The following is a 24,655-nucleotide window of genomic DNA, read 5'->3' as shown; positions in this document are numbered from 1 at the left end:
ATGTTTTTGGAACTAGTGAATGTAACGCGCCAATGTAAACTCAGATTTTTTGTTATAAATATTAACTTTATCAAACAAAACATGCATGTATTGTGTAACATGAAGTCCTATGAGTGTCATCTGATGAAGATAATCAAAGGTTAGTGATTAATTTTATCTCCATTTCTGCTTTTTGTGAAAGCTATCTTTCGCTGGAAAAATGGCTGTGCTTATTGTGGTTTGGTGGTGACCTAACATAATCGTTTGTAGTGCTTTCGCTGAAAAGCATATTTGAAATCGGACACTTTGGTGCGATTAACAACAAGATTACCTTTAAAATGATATAAGACACATGTATGTTTGAGGAATTTTAATTATGAGATTTCTGTTGTTTGAATTTGGCGCCCTGCACTTTCACTGGCTGTTGTCATATCGATCCCGGTAGCGGGATGCAGCCATATTAATAGTGATAAAAGATTCATAAATGTTTAGATATTTTTGACAACTTGAGTTCACAGATGATTTATACTCAAGCTGTGATATAATAGGCCTATCATATCAAAAATATCTGAACTTTAAAAAAAAAACATTGATCTAGAAAGCAAACAGCTATCATTTTCAGTTCACTTGATCGGTGAAAAGCATATTTCAACGGTTACCGTTACCACAGAGTTGCACTTTGAAGATTCATTTGCAATCCTTTGAGTCTTTGAAAGGCTGAGAATGTTGCAGCATGAACACCATAGAGTAGACATCTGCTTTTTACCAAGCCAGTCTGAACGCAGGGCTCATAAAGTCTCTTCAATGCGTCTGACAAGGAGACAGAGGTAACTATAGTGACATGTCACACCTGGACGCTCCTGGATCCATTATCGCATTTCCAAAACAACATCAGGCAACATTGTCTTTTTGTCTTTGAGCTTTAGAGGGCCAACTAGCTTTCTCTACCTTAACAAAATGGCACGGGAGAAAGCATGAGGGCTATTACATGACATCCTGATTTACGACGATCACATGTTAATCATACCAGTGCGTGGCTATAATATACATTTGCATCATCATCATCAGCCTGTATTTATTGCCTTAACTCCCTTATCTTACCTCATTTGCACTCACTGTATATAGACTTTTTGTTTTCTTTTTATCTACTGTATTATTGACTGTATGTTTTGTTTATTCCATGTGTAACTCTGTGTTGTTGTGTGTGTCGAACTGCTATGCTCTATCTTGGCCAGGTCGCAGTTGCAAATGAGAACTTGTTCTCAACTAGCATACCTGGTTAAATAAAGGTGAAATATATATATTTTTTAATTAAATAAAATCATGGTGGTTAGGACTTTAAAGACCCCAATCTATCCATCATGGCCTTTGTTCTGATGATGGACTAGTATTTATTTAACCTTTATTTAACTAGGCAAGTCAGTTAAGAACAAATTCTTATTTTCAATGATGGCTTAGGAACAGTGGGGTAACTGCCTTGTTCAGGGGCAGAACAACCAAATTTTACCTTGTCAGCTCGGGGATTCGATCTAGCAACCTTTCAGTTACTAGTCCAACATTCTAACCACTAGGCTACCTGTCTAGTATAGCCCACTGACCCACTGCAGGGTGAGTTTATATAGCCAAGTTATCATTATTCATTTTGTACCTATTTCTCGATTCATTATTTTTCTATTATTTCTCTTTTTTCCCTCTCTGCATTGTTGGGAAGGGCCCGTAATTTTTGTAAGCATTTCACTGTTAGTCTACACTTGTTGTTTACGAAGCATGTGACAAATATAATTTGATTTGATTTGATGCAAGGTTGCTGCAGTTCAAGCCCCACACAGAGGAGTGGAGAGATTTACTCTCCCTTTCAAGGGCAAGTCAGTTGAGTCGATCCTCACGACACTTTTATACAGTCTGTTTAGCCACACAAAAAAAAATGAAATGTACTAGAAAAGGAAGTGTCGGTAGAAATGTTTGCTTGCTCAGCTGGCTGAAAGTATTAATATTAATGGTAGTGAAAGAAGTTTACATAGTTAGTTGATATATCGTCCAGTAAATGAAAAGTAAATATTTGGTGACCATTGAAACTAAATGTTCCAATGTTGGTTAATGCAACTTTAAATGCTAACAGTTTAAAAGTATAGCCTAACAGTTATCAAAATGCTGCATTGAAGCAGCTACAGTAAGAAAAAAATGTGTTTTGGATGTCTACCCTCAAAGATGAAAAAGACAACTTTAACCGTGGTGTGGCAGGTAGCCTAGTGGTTAGAGCATTGGGCCATTAACCAAGAGGTTGCTGGCTTGAATCCCAGAGCTGGCAAAGTAAAAATCTGTTGTTCTGAACAAGGCAGTTAACCGACTGTAGGCTGTCACTGTAAATAAGAATTTGTTCTTAACTGCCTTGCCTAGTTAATTAATTTAAAATAACTGCATATTTGGGTGACCATAACTACACATGCAGGCTTGAAAACTCTTCCATAAGACTCAGTTAACATCCTTAGAAAATGTTGTAGCTAAATGACATTGGGCTCCAATTTGCTTCCGCTGAACTGGTGCGCATCCATAAAAACGTGTCCAAAGACCATTTTGGTAATATGGTGTCACCCGTGTCTGCTCCGACCAACACAAACTTTGCACCAATATATAGTCGAACAGTAAATGGAGTGTTCGGGGCACTTGTCAAGGGGAGGGGGCAAAGTAGCCATTCCACGTTTAATAATTAATCATTATTAACAATTCATTAATTAATTAACAATAGGCGAAAATAGACACTTATTTGATCATAACAGTAGAAGTAGGCCTAGTGTATTCGAATAAAAAAAAGTGTGTTTCCTAAGCCCGCTATCAGACATTTTTCCTACTGCCCCGTTCATCCCGTCTAGACTGTCGCATTGGAATGTGAACATCGCTGTCTTAACAGGTTCAACCACGTTTGTGTATCTGTTCCACAATGATCCCGCAAAGTATTTATTTGTATAGGGCGTCCACCCAGGCCCAGACTCAGAGTGCGAGAAGACGCAATTTAGTGAAGGAATGTCCTTATGATAGAAAATATATTTCCCCAGAAAAATACGACCCTTCATTTTCTGAGTTGCATTTCTCTAACAAATCATCAATAATAGGCCTATATTCAAAATCAGATTTTGTAACGTAATACATCCTACAACAAAGCACTTGACACTGTTGACAGCGGTGCCGCTTCCTCGCGTCAACTTCTGGAGATTTTATGTTGCAGTGGTTCTCTTACATTTTTTACACGGGTCGCAAAAAGTTAAATTAGGGTGACAGGAACTAAAATATGCAGGCTTTGAAGTGAAAAATGTTGAGGAAGCCTACACTAGAAGTTCTGTTGATATTTCGCAGAACTACGCTTATTTTTGTAGGAAATCATTGATTTCTTTTTTTTTCATTGAATAGGAAAGCGAACACCACTTTTTACCTCACGCCTCTGTTGATTTTGTTCCCATAACGGGAGTAAAAGCCAATTTATGCTTGATCTGAAAATGCGGGGGAAGCTTCGTATGGACGGTGTAACACAATTGCAAAGCTTTCAGAGGTATGCAGAGGCCAAAACCGAGCTGTGTATCAATGCGATTTTGTAACAATTCTGAGGGCCATATAGCTCCGGATTGACATGATTGGTTAACGGTAGGTCCTGTATAAACACAAACTCACTTCCTTGACAACAGCTCTGCGTTGCTCTGCGAAGCGCAGGAGTATGAATGCCCTGACTTCTGCAGTGGTCGTATCACTGTAAATGCTTCACGGCAAATGTGGACGCAGACTGACCATGCAGCACCTTTAACAGTAGTGTGTTTCTTTGCAATCACACTAAATATGGAAAAATCCATTCTACAACGGGACTTCTACTCATGATAGCAAATCTAATAAATGCATTATATGCAGAGTAAAGTCAGCCAACAGAAGCTCCATGCCTCATGTTGCCTGGGAAATAAAGAGAGGTCTTATCTCCCATGCACAGTGCAACGTGATATATCCTGCCATTTGGCCTACTGCTATACACTCTATGTATAGGGGGGCGAGCTGGGTGATTCATATTGGGATTGCAGCAGTGCCCTCTCTATCCTTCCAAGCTCTTCCAGAAGAGTGAGGGGCAGTGAGAGAGGGCTAGGCAGAGAGAGAGGGGCAGCGTGGACCTCAGTTTCAGCCCACAGCCCTGAAGTAACGTTGCTGCTCTCCATACTGCTATATTTACTCCCTAAGCGGCCCAGGACATCAGGCTGGGATTCTGTTACCCCCCTCGCGTCCCGGCATATACACCGTTAGTTATGTGAAAGCCTGTCGGGTCAGTCACAAGCCTTGCCGGCTGCCTGCGCCTGCCTGCATTCACTCCAGCTAACATCCTACCCAGCTGGTCCCTCCGGACTGAGACAGGGGGTCAGCAGGGGGCAAACCAGGGAGGGGACAGAGATTAATGACAGGACAGGGAAGACAGAATGAACTCAGACCAAACTGGGATCGATACAGAGCGGAGAGCTAAGGGATTTTGGATGGCTCAGTGCTCCTGATTTGGGCAAGGCAGGGGTTCAAGGAATGCCACTGGCAGATCGGATCTCATCATGGTTTGATTGCACCTGGCCCTGACTGACTGACTGACGCAAGTAATGCTGATCTATGATGGAAATCACAAGTAGATCTTTTAGCCTCCCATCACATGAGATGGATGATTGGGAACCCTGAAATAGAGTGGCTGAGTCACTCTTAGTTAGCACAGTGCAGTCAGTCAGTGCTGTGGAGTCATAAGCTATTCTATTTGAACAGTGAGCTTCTTCTGACTGTAAATACACAGGGTTGAAGCATGTTCTGAAGTTTCCTTATGCAAATTGCATATTTAACTTTAATAGGTTTCTTGTTAAAATGTGATCACAGAAGTGATATAGTAAAATTTTAACTACATCCAAAGCTATGCGTTTTTAATATGGACATATGGCAAGCGCTGCCAACTGCCCAATCCAAATATGACATCTTTACTGAATCTGGATTGTCACTAGTTACCACAGCCACAAAGTCAAAATTGGCTATATCTTAAATGCATTCATTTGTTTTCTTGCTTGGTCTTAATTTAAGGTTAGTGTTAGGCATAAGGTTAGCAGTGTGGTTAAGGTTAGGGTTAACATGAGCTGTATTAATATAAATTGTAGAAATAGGTGGGGTTTAGACATAATTATGACTTTGTGGTTGTGGTACCAGTGACGACCCTGAATCTGCCACATCAAGACTACACTACTTCCATCTAGTGGCATTGTCGGGAATATCACCCATACCAAATGTACAGTACGACCGACTGAGTGATCACTTGTCCTCAATGTAATTTTGTCAGAACATTGATTTTGAGTCAGGGAGGTAGGTTCAGTGGCTCTCAGTATAATATGAATGAATAGCCCAGGGGAGCACTTTCCTTCAGCACACAGGATCTCTGATGTGCCGTCTTCATCTCCCAGGTTTCCAATTATGCAATGGACCTCGATAACACCACTACCGGTTAACAGCAATTTAAAGGCCCAGTGCAGTCAAAAATGAGATTTGTGTTTTATGTACATATTTACACACTATGAGGTTGGAATAATACTGTGACATTTTTAAAAGTATGATAACCTTTTAGTGTAAGAGCTGTTTGAAAAAAACACCTAAAATGTCAGTCTGTTTTTGTGGGTTGGAGCTTTGGTATGTAAATTAATTAATACACCAATAAGAAAAAGAGTTCCAAAACTCTCTGCCAATAACAGCTACTTTTCTGTTTTCCCCTCCCCACTCAGACCACTCCTAGACAGTCCAAGCAAAATTCTTGCCTGAGAAATTGCTCTTTGGTAAGAAGGCCATTTTGACTATTTGAATTGAAAGCAATCACAGTAAGGTACTTACTTGCTACCCAGAAATAATTTTATAGTGAGATAAAAAGGCTGCATTGGATCTTTAAAGCAGTCTCATCTCCAAAAACAAACACTGTAGTATTGTTGACATTGTGATAAAAACATTTCAATGGAATTGACTTTTGTAGACCACTCAGTTGGTCTACAATTAGGAGTTGTAGAAGTAACAGATGAAACAATGGGAACCAGTTTAGGCTGGAGCTACCATTCCATTCCAGCCATTACAATGAGCCTGTCCTCCTATCGCTCCTCCCACCAGCCACCACTGATGGGAACACAAAAAGCGATGCATGATTTTCTCTAAAGTAGACGACATAGAATACTATGTAGTTCCATGCCACTTTCACCAGATGGCGCTCATTGCAAGAAAACACAATCAGAGATGGGATTTTCCTCCAATCTTATCCAAAATGTTCACTAACACAATAGTTATATTGTATGTTTGATAATAGAATCAAATATACTCGATGGTACAAACATGACTACTTTCATACAACTATCAGCTTGAAAAAGGGGGGTTGGTTACCTTGTTAGAAGAGTGATTGCATCATCAGAAGAGTGATTCATAAACAACTCCAGTAATGTTCCAGCAACCTAAACCTTGTTTCAGTCCATCAAACCAAATACCTCCTTGTTAAATAATGTTCTTTAGATAGTCTCTTAAGCTCTTCTACACACATTTTAACACACATTCTCCATTCATTCATCTATAATAAAAACAAGCCTAGCTGTCATCCAACCTATAGAGGGTCCTGTTACCTACCAGCCATGTTTCGTAGGTAACAGGTAGCCTAGTGGTTAGAGTGTTGGGCAAGGAATCGAAAGGTTGCTGGATTGAATCTCCGAGCTGACAAGGTAAAAATCTGTCGTTCTGCCCAAGCAAGGCAGTTAACCCACTGTACCCTGGGTGCCGTGGATGTTGATTTATGGCAGCCCCCTGCACCTCACCTCTCTGAGGGGTTGGGTTAAATACGGAAGACACATTTCAGTTGAATGCATTCAGTTGTACAATTGATTAGGTATCCACACATTCCCTAATATGAGACTCATCGTCATCATCATGGCCTTTGATCCAGATTTCCTGAGCTGGAGAGCACTTTATTTTAAGTGTGATGTATGCGATCGGGGTTACGCCCACTGCTCTTTGGACATACATTGATCTTCCAATGATAGTTCAGTTAGTCCAACATGTTGAGACAGTAGGCTTTCTTTACAAAGCGTCTCAGAGTAGAAATGCTTATCTAGGATCAGGTGGCCTCCGTCGATATAATTAAGATCTAAAAGGCTAAACTGATCCTACATCAGCACTCCTCTACGATTTGTGTGGTTACTAGTGTAGACTGTGGTCCCTTGGCTCAGCAGGCCTGATGTGAGACAGAACTCTCAGTGAACTGTGAGTAAGTAGTAGCCCACATCAGCCCAACTACCAGCAGCAGCAGGCCTGGTACAAGCAAACTGTGTGAATATTCCCTCCGCCCTGCCGGCAGCACACAAGAAAATTCCCCCATATTTACAGAGCTAATGAGAGAATGTACACAGCCAAGGTGATAATGAGAGATAGAGTGGGTGGAGAAACGGGAGCTAGGGGATACAGAGGGGAGTAGAAGTTAGGGCAGAGGCATTGTTATGAGATTCTATGGCTACTGTAACTCACCCACTGCCCGCTAACCCCATTCACTCACTCATCCCTGACTGACTCCTGTGCCTCTATTGCTATTCTACTGCTCACAGGAGATCAAACACAATCGAAATGGTAAACAAACACAACAACCAGTGCAGTGAGAATAAGGGCCCAGGGACTGGCAATATATTCACATGGAGAACGTGAGAGTGGAGTTGTAATTATTGAAATAGTCTGTTGGTGTGTGGTTCACACAGGCCCCAGTGAGGCAACAGTGAGAAAATAACACATTTCAAATCAGATATAGCATGTGTGATTAAAAACTGTTTAACTAAACATAACAGAGCATGTGTGACTGAATATAACAGACCATGTGGTTGTTATTAGGACTCTGTAAATGGAATAAAGGAGAGAGAAAGTCCCACTAATCTTCACTCACTCAAAAAACTGTAAGGTCACTATTGTCCACTGTTTTCTCTGCTTCTAACTTAAGCAGAATTATACAAGGCCAATCTTACATTCTTATTTTTCTCTCCTCCCTATTTACCTGAAACCCCCTAATAGGCAAATAACCATCATTCCCCTCTCTCTTTCAGCAGGAGCAGAAACTCTATAGCAACACATTCAGGTACAGAGGGCACTCCAAGGGAAAACAGCCCTCACTGCAGAGAAGAGAGGCAAGATACAACCAAAATTTGCGAGCAAAGTAGCACAAATGAATACCTGGTCGACTGTGTCTGTTCTCTTTGCCCATTGGACCTGTGGTGTATGAAGATATGGTCCTGTATGGCTCAGTTGGGAGAGCATGGTGCTTGCACTGCCAGGGTTGTGGGTTTGATTCCTAGGGCCACCCACATGTAAAATGTATGCATGTATGACTAAGTCGCTAAATTGCATATATAATATGTAATTAAAACTCATGTTACATTTTCCTTGTCAGGAGCTTTTGGCTGTATGCCAGTGAAACAGCTTCAAAATGATTATATGGGGCATTTAAAAATTGGATAGAATAGAAAATGTTAGTGATTGGCCTAGTTTGAAGTTGCAGTGTTCGCAAACTAGAGGCAGGATGGCATTTATAGTCATGAATCTTGCCCTGGAGGCAGCAATGCGGAGTGGTCACTAGCTGGCACAGCCAAAAAGTAATAACATCCGATGTTAAACCTAACCTTAACTACACTGCTAACCCTAATGCTTAACCCTAAACTTAAATTAAGACCAAAAAGCAAGTTTTCATGAATTTTAACGATATAGACAATTTTGACGAAGTTCTGCCTCCAGGGCAAGATTCATGACAATAAATGTCAACCTGCAAACCAGGGATGCATGCACAGGTCTAATAAAGGAACGCCAAAAGCTGGTGTATTCATCTTCTTCATATTCCCTGCTAACAATAATGAGTCATTAGGACATCACAAAATGGTCGCCTAAAGTCGGCAGGATGTTGTGTCATGGTCGGTTTTAGGAAATTCTTGGAGCATTGTGTCAAAATGTCCCCTGGAGATTTTATCTAGTTCCAAGTTAGTCTCTGGGACGTCCCCGAGGACTTTTGTAGGACATTCTTGGGACGTGGTGTCATGGTCCCCTGGGAGGTTTTGTCAAGTCCCCGGTTTGTCCCGAGGACATAACCTGATGGTCTCAAACAAACGTTCCTTTTCCACCCAAAATAAATGAGAAAAAACATTCTACCTAGGGCACGTGGTCCATCAGGGCCCTGATTGGTAAACCACTGATCCATTCACAGCTCTGTCTTTTGGCAATGTTAAGGACACCGAAACACACACAGAGCATTTATCATAGCATTTTCAATGTACATATTTAACACAATTTGACAAACTATATGAATAAACACACAATGTATTGTAATTATTATATAACATGTCCTCATCTGGGATTTCAGCTCACAACCTCTTGGTTCACAGCATTCAGATTTTCCTGCCATGCCACCATGTCTGATTTCACCTATAAGCATATTCCTACACTTTGCACTTCAAATCAAATAACATTTTATTTGTCACATGCGCCAAATACAACAGGTGTCCACCTTACAGTGAAATGCTTACTAACATTTGAAGTCGGAAGTTTACATACACTTAGGTTAGAGTCATTAAAACTCATTTTTCAACCACTCCACAAATTTCTTGTTAACAAACTATAGTTTTGGCAAGTCGGTTAGGACATCTACTTTGTGTATGACACAAGTCATTTTTCCAACAATTGTTTACAGACAGATTAATTCCCTTATAATTCACTGTATCACAATTCCAGTGGGTCAGAAGTTTACATACACTAAGTTGACTGTGCCTTTAAACTGCTTGGAGAATTCCAGAAAACGATGTCATGGCCTTACAAGCTTCTGATAGGCTAATTGACATCATTTGAGTCAATTGGAGGTGTACCTGCGGATGTATTTCAAGGCCTACCTTCAAACTCAGTGCCACTTTGCTTGACATCATGGGAGAAGCAAAATAAATCAGCCAAGACCTAAAAAAAAAAATTGTAGAGCTCCACAAGTCTGGATCATCCTTGGGAGCAATTTCCAAATGCCTGAAAGTACCACGTTCATCTGTACAAACAATAGTTCCTTGGTGTCCACATCAACAACAAACTAGAATGGTCCAAACACACCAAGACAGTCGTGAAGAGGGCACGACAAAGCCTATTCCCCCTCAGGAAACGAAAAAGATTTGGCATGGGTCCTGAGATCCTCAAAAGGTTCTACAGCTGCAACATCGAGAGCACCCTGACTGGTTGCATCACTGCCTGGTACGGCAACTGCTTGGCCTCTGACCGTAAGGCAGTACAGAGGGTAGTGCGTACAGCCCAGTACATCACTGGGGCTAAGCTGCCTGCCATCCAGGACCTCTACACCAGGCGGTGTCAGAGGAAGGCCCTAAAAATTCACTCCAGTCATAGACTGTTCTCTCTACTACCGCACGGCAAGCGGTACCGGAGTGCCAAGTCTAGGTCAAAAAGGCTTCTCAACAGTTTTGACCCCCAAGCCATAAGACTCCTGAACAGGTAATCAAATGGCTACCCGGACTATTTGCATTGTGTGCCCCCCCCCCAATCACTCTTTTTACACTGCTGCTACTCTGTTTATCATATATGCATAGTCACTTTAACTATACATTCATGTACATACTACCTCAATTGAGCCGACCAACCAGTGCCCTCGCACAGTGGCTAACCGGGCTTTCTGCATTGTGTCCCACCCACCACCCGCCAACCCCTTTTTTACGCTACTGCTACACTCTGTTCATCATATATGCATAGTCACTTTAACCATATCTACATGTACATCCTACCTCAAATCAGCCTGACTAACCGGTGTATGTACAGTGGGGAGAACAAGTATTTGATACACTGACAATTTTGCAGGTTTTCCTACTTACAAAGCATGTAGAGGTCTGTAATGTTTATCATACGTACACTTCAACTGTGAGAGAAGGAATCTAAAACAAAAATCCAGAAAATCACATTGTATGATTTTTAATTAATTAATTTGCATTTTATTGCATGACATAAGTATTTGATACATCAGAAAAGCAGAACTGAATATTTGGTACAGAAACCTTAGTTTGCAATTACAGAGATCATACGTTTCCTGTAGTTCTTGACCAGGTTTGCACACACTGCAGCAGGGATTTAGGCCCACTCCTCCATACAGACCTTCTCCAGATCCTTCAGGTTTCGGGGCTGTCGCTGGGCAATACGGACTTTCGGCTCCCTCCAAAGATTTTCTATTGGGTTCAGGTCTGGAGACTGGCTAGGCCACTCCAGGACCTTGAGATGCTTCTTACGGAGCCACTCCTTAGTTGCCCTGGCTGTATGTTTCGGGTCGTTGTCATGCTGGAAGACCCAGCCACGACCCATCTTCAATGCTCTTACTGAGGGAAGGAGGTTGTTGGTCAAGATCTCGCGATACATGGCCCCATCCATCCTCCCTTCAATACGGTGCAGTCGTCCTGTCCCCTTTGCAGAAAAGCATCCCCAAAGAATGATGTTTCCACCTCCATGCTTCACGGTTGGGATGGTGTTCTTGGGGTTGTACTCATCCTTCTATTCCTCCAAACACGGCGAGTGGAGTTTAGAGCAAAAAGCTCTATTTTTGTCTCATCAGACCACATGACCTTCTCCCATTCCTCCTCTGGATCATCCAGATGGTCATTGGCAAACTTCAGACGGGCCTGGACATGCGCTGGCTTGAGCAGGGGGACCTTGCGTGCGCTGCAGGATTTTAATCCATGACGGCGTAGTGTGTTACTAATGGTTTTCTTTGAGACTGTGGTCCCAGCTCTCTTCAGGTCATTGACCAGGTCCTGCCGTGTAGTTCTGGGCTGATCCCTCACATTCCTCATGATCATTGATGCCCCACGAGGTGAGATCTTGCATGGAGCCCCAGACCGAGGGTGATTGACCGTCATCTTGAACTTCTTCCATTTTCTAATAATTGTGCCAACAGTTGTTGCCTTCTCACCAAGCTGCTTGGCTATTGTCCTGTAGCCCATCCCAGCCTTGTACAGGTCTACAATTTATCCCTGATGTCCTTACACAGCTCTCTGGTCTTGGCCATTGTGGAGAGGTTGGAGTCTGTTTGATTGAGTGTGTGGACAGGTGTCTTTTATACAGGTAACGAGTTCAAACAGGTGCAGTTAATACAGGTAATGAGTGGAGAACAGGAGGGCTTCTTAAAGAAAAACTAACAGGTCAGTGAGAGCCGGAATTCTTACTGGTTGGTAGGTGATCAAATACTTATGTCATGCAATAAAATGCAAATTAATTACTTAAAAATCATACAATGTGATTTTCTGGATTTTTGTTTTAGATTCCGTCTCTCACAGTTGAAGTGTACCTATGATAAAAATGACAGACCTCTACATGCTTTGTAAGTAGGAAAACCTGCAAAATCGGCAGTGTATCAAATACTTGTTCTCCCCACTGTATGTAGCCTCGCTACTTTTATAGCCTCACTACTGTATATAGCCTGTCTTTTTACTGTTTTATTTCTTTACCTACCTATTGTTCACCTAATACCTTTTTTGCACTATTGGTTAGAGCCTGTGAGTAAGCATTTCACTGTAAGGTCTACACCTGTTGTATTCAGCGCACGTGACAAATAAACTTGGATTTGATTTAGTACACAAGTATAAACACCATGGGACCACACAGCCGTCACACCGCTCAGGAAGGAGACGTTTTAGAGAACTTCGCAAATCTTTAAACAATATTAAGACAGTAAAACAAGTCCTATATCGACATAACCTGAAAAGCCGCTCAACAAGGAAGCCACTGCTCCAAAACCGCCATAGAAAAAGTCAGACTACGGTTTGCAACTGCACATGGGGACTAAGAACATACTTTTTGGAGAAATGTCCTCTGGTTTGATGAAACAAAAATATAACTTTTTGGCCATAATGACCATCATTATGTTTGGAGGAAAAAGGGGGAGGCTTGCAAGCCGAAGAACACCACCATCCCAACCGTGAAGTACGGGAGTGGCAGCATCATGTTGTGGGGGTGCTTTGCTGCAGGAGGGACTGGTGCACTTCACAAAATAGATGGCATCATAAGGACGGAAAATTATGTGGATATATTGAAGCATCTCAAGACATCAGTCAGGAAGTTAAAGCTTGGTCACAAATGGGTCTTCCAAATGGACAATGACCCCAAGCATACTTCCAAAGTTGTGGCAAAATGGCTTAAGAACAACAAAGTCAAGGTATTGGAGTGGCCATCACAAAGCCCTGACCTCAATCCTATAGACAATTTGTGGGCAGAACTGAAAAAGTGTGTGCGAGCAAGGAGGCCTACAAACCTGACTCAGTTACACCAGCTCTGTCAGGGGGAATGAATCAAAGTTTACCCAACGTATTATTGGAAGCTTGTGGAAGGCTACTCGAAATGTTTGACCCAAGTTAAACAATTTAAAGGCAATACTACCAAATACTAATTGAGTGTATGTAAACTTCTGACTCATTGGGAATGTGATGAAAGAAATAAAAGCTGAAATAAATAATTCTCTCTACTATCATTCTGACATTTCACATTCTTAAAATAAGTGGTGATCCTAACTGACCTAAGACAGGGAAGTTTAACTTGGATTAAATGTAATGAATAGTGAAAAACTGAGTTTAAATGTATTTGGCTAAGGTGAATGTAAACTTCTGACTTCAACTGTACAAGCCCTTAACCAACAATGCAGCTAAGAAAATACTAACAAAAAAAGAGAGATAACAAATAATTAAAGAGCAGCAGTAAATAACAATAGCGGGACTATATACAGGGGGTACCGGTACAGAGTCAATGTGTGGGGGCACCGGTGTCGAGGTAATATGTACATGTAGGTAGAGTTATTAAAGTGACTATGCATAGATAATAGCAGAGAGTAGCAGCCACGTGGGCGGGGGGGTGTAAGCTTGGCCCCGGTGATGTACTGGGCCTCTGTAGTGCCTTGCGGTCGTAGGCCGAGTAGTTGCCATACCAGGCAGTGATGCAACCCTTCAGGATGCTCACGATGGTGCAACCTTTTGAGGATCTGAGGACCCATGCAAAATCTTTTCAGTCTCCTGAGGGGGAATAGGTTTTGTCATGCCCTCTTCACGACTGTCTTGGTGTGCTTGGACCATGTTAGTTTGGTGATGTGGACACCAAGGAACTTGAAGTTCTCAACCTGCTCAATACAGCCCCGTCGATGAGATTGGGAGCGGGCTCGGTCCTCCTTTTCCTGTAGTCCACAATCACCTCCCACGTTGAGGGAGAGGTTGTTGTCCTTGCACCACACGGTCAGGTCTCTGACCTCCTCCCTATAGTCTGTCTCATCGTTGTCGGTGATCAGGCCTACCACTGTTGTGTCATCAGCAAACTTGATGATGGTGTTGGAGACGTGCCTGGCCATGCAGTCATGAGTGAAAAGGGAGTACAGGAGGGGACTGAGCACGCACCCCTGAAGGGCCCCCATGTTGAGGATCAGCGTGGCGGATGTGGTGTTACCTACCCTTACCACCTGGGGGCGGCCCGTCAGGAAGTCCAGGATCCAGTTGCAGAGGGAGGTGTTTAGTCCCAGGGTCCTTAGCTTAGTGATGAGCTTTGAGGGCACTATGGTGTTCACTTCAAAGTAAATCTCAGCTCTTAAAATTACACTCAAGAAAAACTATGATACACCGAAGAAAAATATAAACACAACATGTGAAGTATTGGTCCCATGTTTCATGAGCTGAAAAAAAATATCCCAGAAATGTTAAAAGCTTATTTCTCAAAAATGTTGTGCATAAATTTGTTTACATCCCTGTTAGTGAGCATTTCTCCTTTGCCAAGATAATCCATTCACCTGACAGGTGTGGCATATCAAGAAGCTGTTTAAACAGCATTATCATTACACAGGCCACTCGAAAATGTGCAGTTTTGTCACACAACACAATACCACAGTGCATTTGGCATGCTGACTGCTGGAATGTCCACCAGAGCTGTTGCCAGATAATTTAATGTTAATTTCTCTACCATTTCTCTACCACTCCAACTTAGTTTTAGAGAACTTCGCTGTATGTTCAACCGGGGTCACAACCGTAGACTACGTGTAACACTTTACATGTTGCGTTTATATTTTTGTTCAGTATAAATAAAATCAATGAGAGAATAGTCAGATGAAATGATAATTCAAATATTGGTGCACATGGCAATCTTTCCTTAAGTGCAGAGATGTATTATAGGTAAAGAATGTGTGGGAGAATTAACGCAGCAGAAAGATCAGCATGTTAGTTCAAATCCAAGGTGGGGTCCTATTCAAAAGTCAATATTAAGTGATAATGTCAAATGTAATAATATTGTTTAAAGATTTGTACACTATTTTAGCTGAACAGCATTCCACTTACCTTAAAACCCAGATACCATTTCATTACTTTACTTAAAATGGTTTGGGTCACCTGGGACAATCAAGGGAGCTTCAGGTGACCATGACACAACAACAAACTCGTCTCCGGGACAAACTGGGAACTAGAAAAAGGTATGCAAAGGAAAAGGTATGCAAAGGAAAAGGTATGCAAAGGAAAAGGTATGCAAAGGAAAAGGTATGCAAAGGAAAAGGTATGCAAAGGAAAAGGTATGCAAAGGAAAAGGTAAGCAAAGGAAAAGGTATGCAAAGGAAAAGGCGCAACACTCGCTCACCATTAAACATTTGTTGTTTTATTTAAGCAAGGTTAAAAGATAAACATTTCGGCCTACATTGGCCTTAATCAGAATCATAATGTTTTTTATACACAGTATGCACATTGATTAGACACAGTAAGTTTAACATAGTAGAAAACACACAAAGTCCCGGTCTTATAATATCACGTCAGTAAGCCATGAGCAGTATATGTTGGTCAAGAGCCAACGTCATTCCTGAACCTGTTGATCTCACACGTGCTCTGTCCTGTTCTAGCACAGCCATCAGATCACACAGACAGACCTTGTGCTGCAGAGCAGTGAAGCGAGGACTTGATGTTTTAACAAAAACACTAACAGAGACAGTAAAATAGGACACCCAACTCACTCGGTCTTCATCCCCTCTCACTTCACCTGCACTATTAACCTTAGCAGCACACTCAGCATTTACCACAGAATATGCAGCCCACAGGATGTACTGCAGAATGAGTAACTGCTGTAACATGTCCACTGCAAAGGGTTGTGTGAGGACAGAGATGGCATTTGGCATAAAGACTTAATATCTAGCATGACAATAACAATTCAACAACCGGGTGGGCTGTGAGCAAACTTCACATCACAGTTAGAAAATAAAAAGTTTGACTAAGACCATTTCCTTAGAATGTTTATACTGTACAACCAAAGTCAGACTTCAGGCTATACCTCGATCTAAAGTTCCACTTTATGTTTGCCACAACATAAACCCTCCTGGGTTGTCATGGGTTTATTTCTGCATGGCTATTGTCTGACTCCACATGAAACCTGACCAGTGCTGTCTGTAGTGTTCAGAGAACGTCCTAGCTAGCATAGAAACACACAGAGCTTAGGGAGGAACAGCTCCCACACCACCAAGAGACAAAACATCACATGCATATTATGCACCCACGCACATACCACAGAAACAGCCACACTCGTCACACAATCTGTTAAGCGCAGCTATACCTCTTCGTAGGGATTTATGGTGACAACGTTGGGCTTTTATTTGCTTTTCCCTCCGCAATTTCACCCCAGAAATGGCTTGGTCCGGCCGTATCCCTGGGCGACCCCCTTTTCACAGGGCTAACGAATGTAGCGGATGTTTCTACGCTACTGAGTGGCCAATAGGGAACACTGCAGCATGGAATCTAGCTGCCAGAGGTCACTGCTGTACTGAGCACTGGGCAGTACTGCTGTGCACAGCCTCTCTCTCTCAGGCAAGCCAGCCTGAACAGCATACCAAGCAGGGGCTCACAGCTCAGTTTAAGAAATCACTGGGATTCTCTGGGCCAAAGTTTGCTGGAGCTGGAGGGACTTATTGTTGGTTATTGCTGACGGGGCACTTCGTTTGTGGTCAGCGAGTCCCAGACTGAATTATTCTTCTGCTCTCCACCCTGGTTTCACAGTTTGTGCTGGCAACTGTTGTACCCAACGATGTATATAAACCCTGGATGACTGACAGGGGGCATGTACTGAAGCCACCACGCTGCCATCTTGGTATTCGTCTTCCAGTGTAAAAAAGATTTTGGAAGCTATAGGAATGCATTTATTAATGTTCACATTAGTTTTTGACACGTTTATTATTTTACAGACACCTTAATGCATACTTTAAAATGATATTCATGTTAGCTAAACATGATTAAAAACAAGTATTTTGTTTTTGAGTACTAACGTTACTGTCCCCACTACAACCCCAAAAAATACTTAAATACATGTAATTTTGTTCTTGAAACATTTCATTGAAATATTGTAGAATTCCATTAATTCCTGTGGAGGACTGCTGGGGAGTACCAACATGGCCGACCGGTAGCTTCAAAGCCTCTCAATGGCCAACAAATAGCATCCAGGGTTTATACACATCATTGGATGTACCTAGTTTTAATTGGAGCTCCTGAACCTCAAGTTCTTTCTTATTTTTGTCAGAGCAACTAACTCAGACATGAATTAAGACTGGGGAGAAAGCTTTAAAGCTTGAGATTATAAGTAAGACTTACTTATAAAGACTCCCCAAATGTAACTTATTACATTTAACCTTCATGAACTTTGTAATATGGGGACAGAGCAGGTTGAATGTGAGTGCATTCTGCAAATTGTTTCTGCTGCCATTTGGTACATTTAGGACCCCGTCTGGGCTTCCCAGTGTGTTTCCATGTGTGCCTCCTGTCCTCTTGGAGCAATATTAATTACTACACCACTGAGACTGTGCAGGGAACAGAACACTTTCCTGGTGCACATAGTTGCCTGGGGGTCAGGCCTTGGCCCTGTGATGCTGGGGAAACTGGGGAAACTCAGAGCCAACTAGGGTGGTGTCGGGGGGGTCTTTCCTGTTGCCATCGACCCAGGGCCTTGGAGACAGCCAGACAGGAAGCAGGCCCTATACCCTAGCAGTGAGCAACCCTCTCTGGGTAGCCTTTAATTTACCCCCAGGAGTGTACTTCCTGTTAGGCCCATTATCAGTCTTTGTGTAAACTACCCAAAATACCAGAAAGGGTTTTCCCTCCTAATAAAGTGTGTATAAATTGTCCTAAAGCAGTAGGGAATTAAATCAGGTAGGTATTTTCCACCATATAATGACATAATTAATCATGAAAAACAGGAGGATACCTAAACCTGACCAGATTAATAAGCCATACATCTGATTTGATGGTTTCTTGTCTTTGGGAAGCCAAGTGGTATTTAGCTCATGGATGACATTTAAAACAAAGTCAAATGTAAAACTAAGTATGGTAGATTTTATTAATGTTGTCATTATTGATTAATAAAATGACCTAAATACTGAAATTATATAACGAACAAATTATTCAAGTTTGATGGGGTACAAAGAAACAGTCCATCACACGACTGGAAGAAATGAAGTAATTTAAAAGGTGATGTCATGTCTTACCGGCTTAGATGTGGTGGAGGCCAACAGAACAGAAGCAGTTGGACCACTTGCTGTAATGGAACAGCCTGTCAAACAAAAGATAAAAAAAACAGGGGCTGAACTTCAAGCTGACTCTTGATGAAAGATGGATGGGGACATTTTAAAGTACAAACCACATACAGCTACTGTAAAGAACAGGCACACAGCAGTGAAGGGTTCTTTGTGGGTAGATGTTTTGTAGAAGCCAGAATGGAGTCTACAGATAATGTGAAGGTAGGCTTTGTGTTTTGTGAATGAGTGAGAGTGCAGCCAAGTGGCAAATGTCATTCAGGGGGCATTAAAGGACTGGGAGATCACAGAAAACAATATTTAGCCTGACACACACAACTCTAAATTGGTAAACGAGGTCAACTGCTCCTCTGCCTGTGCGTGTGATTGTCTGCTGCACATCTGTTTATGTATGTGTGTTTGTGTGTGTCTGTATTCACCTTTAAAAACCTCTACAGGCAGATGGCAATTGTTATCATGTTATTGAACCACCAACACATGGGAATGATACAGTGGAAAGCAGTACAAGAGGCAATGAATGCACTTGTGATGAACATAGTTTTCCCTTTGGAGTGAATTGAGTCAATGAAAATGGCAGAACAGATACTTAGTACAGCGAACCGCTGTCTATTTGGGGCCTTTGGACATACCATAGCCGTCCCATGATCAAATGGACAAAATGTCTTATGGGTGCATTTAAACACTCAATAAGCTATTCTAGCCATGATTAATAAGCTACCAAGCAGAGATGTCATCCTTTTCTGGGTAATGGGCATGCCAAATCTGTCAGACCAGAGGTTAGAATGAGTCAGTGAGTGTCTAAGTGGAAAGAATGCAGGTTGACAGTGAGTGGAGCGAGAGCTTCCAGTCTATTCCATGAGCTCATGCTGCATTAGGCCATGCAGGTCTGAGCGGCATCTTCCTCCATTGTCCTAGTTAACAGCAGGCCAGCTGCTCAGCCGCTCTCTCACTCTTTCTTGTGGGGCTTTTCTCTCACATGGCACTCATTCAATTACAGGCAGACCAATCAGGGCCTGGGTGCTCTGCTTCCAGCCCCAGCCACAGTCCCACTCAGTTCCCATTGCTGAGTGGCGGGTGCAAGGGGAGGGAGGTAATAAAGAGAAACAATAACTGAGGACATGGCATTTTTAAGAGACATTCTATTTTTTTTAAATAAAAAGACGAATGTATAGTCAACATGTCATTAGTTTTTGTTTTGTTGTGGCTCTCCAAACCATAAATAAGACTGTGAAACATAAGTTAAAGATGGCAATGAACTGTCAATTGGTATTTTTCTTTCTTCCTCGAATCTAACCCTGATCCAAGTGTTTCCTACATTCTGGGAAACCAGACTTCATACTCCACTGCTTTCGTATTGCTGTTCTCCTGTGAAACCTTAAAGGGAAAGTGTATTTATTTTTGTTGTTTCATCCAAATTGTTTTTAAATGGGTTAGCTGGTTCCTTGGCAACGTCCAGAATCTCCTGGCTAGTATTTATCATTATTGGTTAATGGAAAATAAGCTTCACAAAAAAGTGAAATGTCCCTTTAAGATCCCCATGCACAGGGGATAGAGACAGAATCTCACTTTTTTGAGAGATAATACCATCTTTGATATCAGATCTCGAGGATTATCAAAGGAGAAGCGATCTTATACGACACTCAAAGAATAGCAGGTGTGCCGACAAAGAAAAGGAACAAATCACCTCAATGCATTTTCTTTAATTTGCTGACCTTTGTACCTTTTCATAAAATCTTCAACAGATGACAGAGCTTAAAAACTGCATGCTTGGGGGTGTTAATAACGAGACTGAAAGCTTTTCAAAATACATCTGATTTAATTTAGCAGGTTGAGCTAGTCTTTCCCAAAATGTGTTATAATTACTCCATCTGTACATTCTCACAGCCTACACACTGAGTATGACCACCAGGCCTGGCCTATTAAACATCCTACACACTGAGTACGAACACCAGGCCTATTAAACATCCTACACACTGAGAATGAACACCAGGGGTGGCCTATTAAAAAGGAAAGGAATACTTCATATTTGACATTAAACAGTCAGGAAGGGCGCTGATTCTATACAGTAAATCCAATGTGAGCCAGAATGGCTTCTGCCTCTAATAAGAGCGAGTTCCTCTGCTGAGCGGGTTGCCAGGTCTGTGGTGTATTCCCCCTTAGGGATGGTAGCTTTGGAGAAAGAGAGAAGAGCCCTGGTCTCCCTGGCAGATACCCTGGTACTCCCCTCCCCTTTTCCGCCTCCTTCCCCTCTCCTCCTTGGCAAAGCAATCAGCCCTACGTTTGGCCTCAATCAAATAACATTTTTTTCTAATGATCAATTAGCCTTTTAAAATGATAAACTTGGATTAGCTAACACAACGTGCCATTGGAAAACAGGAGTGATGATTGCTGATAATGGGCCTCTGTACGCCTATGTAGATTCCAATAATAATCTGAGGTTTCCAGTTACAATAGTCATGTACAACATTAACAATGTCTACACTGTATTTCTGACAAATTTGATGTTATTTTGAAATGGACAAAAAAATCATTTTCTTTGAAAAACAAGGATATTTCTAAGTGACCCCAAACTTTTGAACGGTGGTGTGTGTGTACACACACGCCCACACACACACACACACACACACACACACACACACACACACACACTTGCAGCACAGGCCACATCCCAATGTCAGATCATCAGAAACTCTGAGATGCAGAAATATGGTAATGTCAAAAGCAGAGCCATGTGTTTTGATCCTTAAAACAGTGATATACTGGGCACCGTCTTGACTGGAGGCATTTTATTTGGCGTGACCCTGCATTGCTGATATCATTCGTAGGGACAGGTTACGTCGCACAAGTGGAAAAGAAATTGCAGCAATCATTCACTAGAAAAGTAACATGAAAGTGGATTTGGAGAGCACATCTTAAAAATGGCAAGCACTTTAATAAAGAGCAAGATAGGTGCCGAGAGCCCTGAAGGTCTATTCCAAAAACTACAGGTCATTAAATCAGAGAGGTCTATTCAGTGCTTATGGCAACGGACACATTTGGACGATCCCCAAGACATATCTGGCAATTCTGAAATCACTACAAGGCCCTGATACATTACAGTGTCAGCAGCGGAACGCATACCTATGTGCCTTATTCCACAATAATTACATTTTAATCTATAAAGCTACTAGCTAAAGCACTTTGCATACTGAGCTTGTCACCGCGTAGATGGGCATGTGCATTGTATATCAAATATGACAATGCCGTTACAGTACCTACAGTATGTCCGTGTCTTCATATAGTCCATCATCCCATTGGTCTGTCTATAGCCTATGAGAGAGGGACAGACAGGGGCCACCTAGGCAGCGTGGACAGCATGGGTTCAGAATTTATTACACACTAATTAGGCCATCTGTGCATTATTTATTTATTTTTATTTGACCTTTATTTAACAAGGCAAGTCAGTTAAGATTATTATTATTTTTTTTACAATGACGGCCTACCCCGGCCAAACCTGAACGATACTGGGCCAATTGTGCACCGCCCTATGGGACTCCCAATCACGCCCAGATGTGATTTAGCCTGAATTCGAACCAAGGACTGTAGTGACGCCTTACACTGAGATGCAGTGCCTTAGACCGCTGCGCCACTCGGGTGCCCATTAACAGTGCAGAATATTTCAGATCAGTTATAAACACCTTAGGCATTAAAAGTGTTGGGCCAAATATCACAAAATGAGACACAAGTGCAGATAGGCTTTGATACAGTTCAGATTCTAAAAATACGCTTCACATTACAAAACATAAATTACCAAAATAACTCTTAATGGGAAAAACATGTTTCCCTGCAAGTGAAAAGCGATACATAAAAATAAACTGTTTGAATTAAACAGATAAATCACCAAGGAATCTGGTCAAAAACAGTTGCATTTGGTGCAGTAACGATTACTTAATTTTTAACCAGGTTATTAAACTCACTTTTGCCTAATTGGGTACATTTCTGCCAATACTACTGTAAATCAAGGAATATAAATCACATACTGTATACGCAACATGATCACTAAACACAAAAACACAATGCAAAAAATATAGTTCACTATCTGCAAGTGCTAGTCAAGTCAAGTGCTTCTTGACTTGTAAATTGTAAATCATTTGAATGAATACAAAATGATTAGCAAATTATGGATTAAGATTTACACACAACTAGAAGCAGCCTGTGTATGATGCACCAGCTACTTTTGTCAGCTGCCCACATCAGTGTTCCTCTTGCATGGTCTGAGAGCTCCTGTCCTCTCCTGCAGTAGCAGAAGCAGCAGTGTGCTAAGTCTCATAGTCCTGTCCCAGTCCTAAGAGTGAATGATCGGATCCTTTCCTGACTGACAATCTCTCCCCACAACCGCACTACCCTGTCCCAGCTGCTTTCCTTGCACACTGGCAACTGAGAAGCATAGCTTAAAGGGACACTTCAGGATTTTGGCAATGAGGCCCTTTATTTACTTCCCCAGAGTCATATGAACTAGTGGATACCAGTGTTATGTATCCCATAGCCAATGCTAACTAGTGCTAGCGCAATGATAACACTAGTTAGTTGACTCGAGAAACATCTTATAACTTCCTTCACACTGGACTGAGACAAAACAATGGTATCCACAAGTGTATCTGACTCTGGGGAAGTAGATACGGGGCCTCATTGCCAAAATCAAATTCAAAAGGCCGACGTACAGCCACGATGAGAGTAAAGCTACCTCTGATATGTAGTTAGTCTGGCTATCCAGCAGCCCAATTACTGTATGTCTAGCAGTGACAGTATTTCCTGATCAGTAGCTAACCATTCAAATGCAGTGACACTGGCCATTACCAAGTTGTATGTTTTATTTAGTGAACTTTAGTTTGTAAAACGGGGTACCACATACTAAAATGACTTGGTCCTGCCTCATGCCATGTGCCTGTGTAGCGTCCAATGAGTTGACTGAGCCGGTCTGTGGCAGTTCCCACGTCTGTTGGGAAAGCCAGCACTCCTAGACCCATACCCAGTCCCACAGATGCACTGGGGATGGGGGGGGGGGGTTCAATGTAAATAGTCCGGGTGGACATTTGATTAATTGTTCAGCAGTCTTATGGCTTGGAGGTAGAAGCTGTTAAGGAGCCTTTTGGACCTAGACTTGGCGGTCCGGTACCGCTTGCCGTGTGGTAGCAGAGAGAACAGTCTATAACTAGGGTGACTGTGCCCTGTGTCTGTGTCCATGTCTGTCCTGTGGTCACGTCTGCACATGGTACATCATTCTCAACCACAGTCTCTAGAAGAAGAACAATACTCATGGAAACGCCTCGGTGAACGCTCTCATGGATTCTGATTTATCCTCACAGTTTGAGGCAGAAACCACTGGCATCCTCTCTGGACTGTGTTTTCCATTGCTTTCCATTTCAAGAATTGGCCAATGTTTTCTAATGGTCTTAAATGGGATCAAACCCTTCAAACCCAAAGGCCCAGACAATGGGTGTTTTCAGCCACTTTCCTGGTGTGCAATTTAGTTCCAGAGTTCAAGCCTAGCTCGACTCTCCGTGCGAGCTAAGCAAGCGTACAGCAGGCTACGCAGCATGCGTGGGTTCAACCCCATTTACTTGTTAAGTGGGGACCCCTCAATGTGTGAATGTGTTGTAGCAGCACCAAACAAACCCCCGCTGCCGCCCCTGGGTGGTGGATTTAGAGGGGGACAAAGTGAGAGGGAGGGAAGGGGTTTATGGGTCAACTTGTCTGCGTCATCTCAGCTGAGGAGAGGCCAGTCCCTGGAAAAGAGGACAAGGACCTCATGACCGTAAACAAACACCAACACTAACAGGTCACTCTAGAATGTTTGGATTTCTGCAATGGTCCGAGGACTTTATCAATGTAACATTTCTCTGCGTATTGACACAGTGTTGTTATTTTAGCCAACCATTTTCACACTTCAAAAGAAGCTTGACAATTTGCCTGCTAGTTTGAGTGAGAATAGTACAGGGCTCTGGTTTGCGAAGTGGCAAGGACGTATCATGGTCTGCAGGCTTCAGTTGAGAACCTCCTTCTGGCCAACAATGTGCAGAAAGATCTAGAAATTCAAAAGGCCATCAT

At 42.2% G+C, this 24,655-nt stretch overlaps 1 protein-coding gene across 1 annotated transcript in view; it reads right to left on the bottom strand.

Annotated features, from left to right (window-relative positions):
• LOC139584486 (tetraspanin-9) overlaps window positions 1–24,655 on the bottom strand; it is a 306,094-nt gene that overhangs the window by 261,636 nt on the left and 19,803 nt on the right. The window contains exon 2 of the mRNA XM_071416411.1: window positions 18,521–18,585. The gene's annotated coding sequence lies outside the window, so the exon portion shown is untranslated. The remainder of the gene's footprint in view (window positions 1–18,520; window positions 18,586–24,655) is intronic.

This window comes from Salvelinus alpinus, chromosome 9 (genome assembly GCF_045679555.1).
Source record: "Salvelinus alpinus chromosome 9, SLU_Salpinus.1, whole genome shotgun sequence".
Classification (NCBI taxonomy): Eukaryota; Metazoa; Chordata; class Actinopteri; order Salmoniformes; family Salmonidae; genus Salvelinus; species Salvelinus alpinus.
This window is presented reverse-complemented; position numbering and strand designations above follow the sequence as displayed.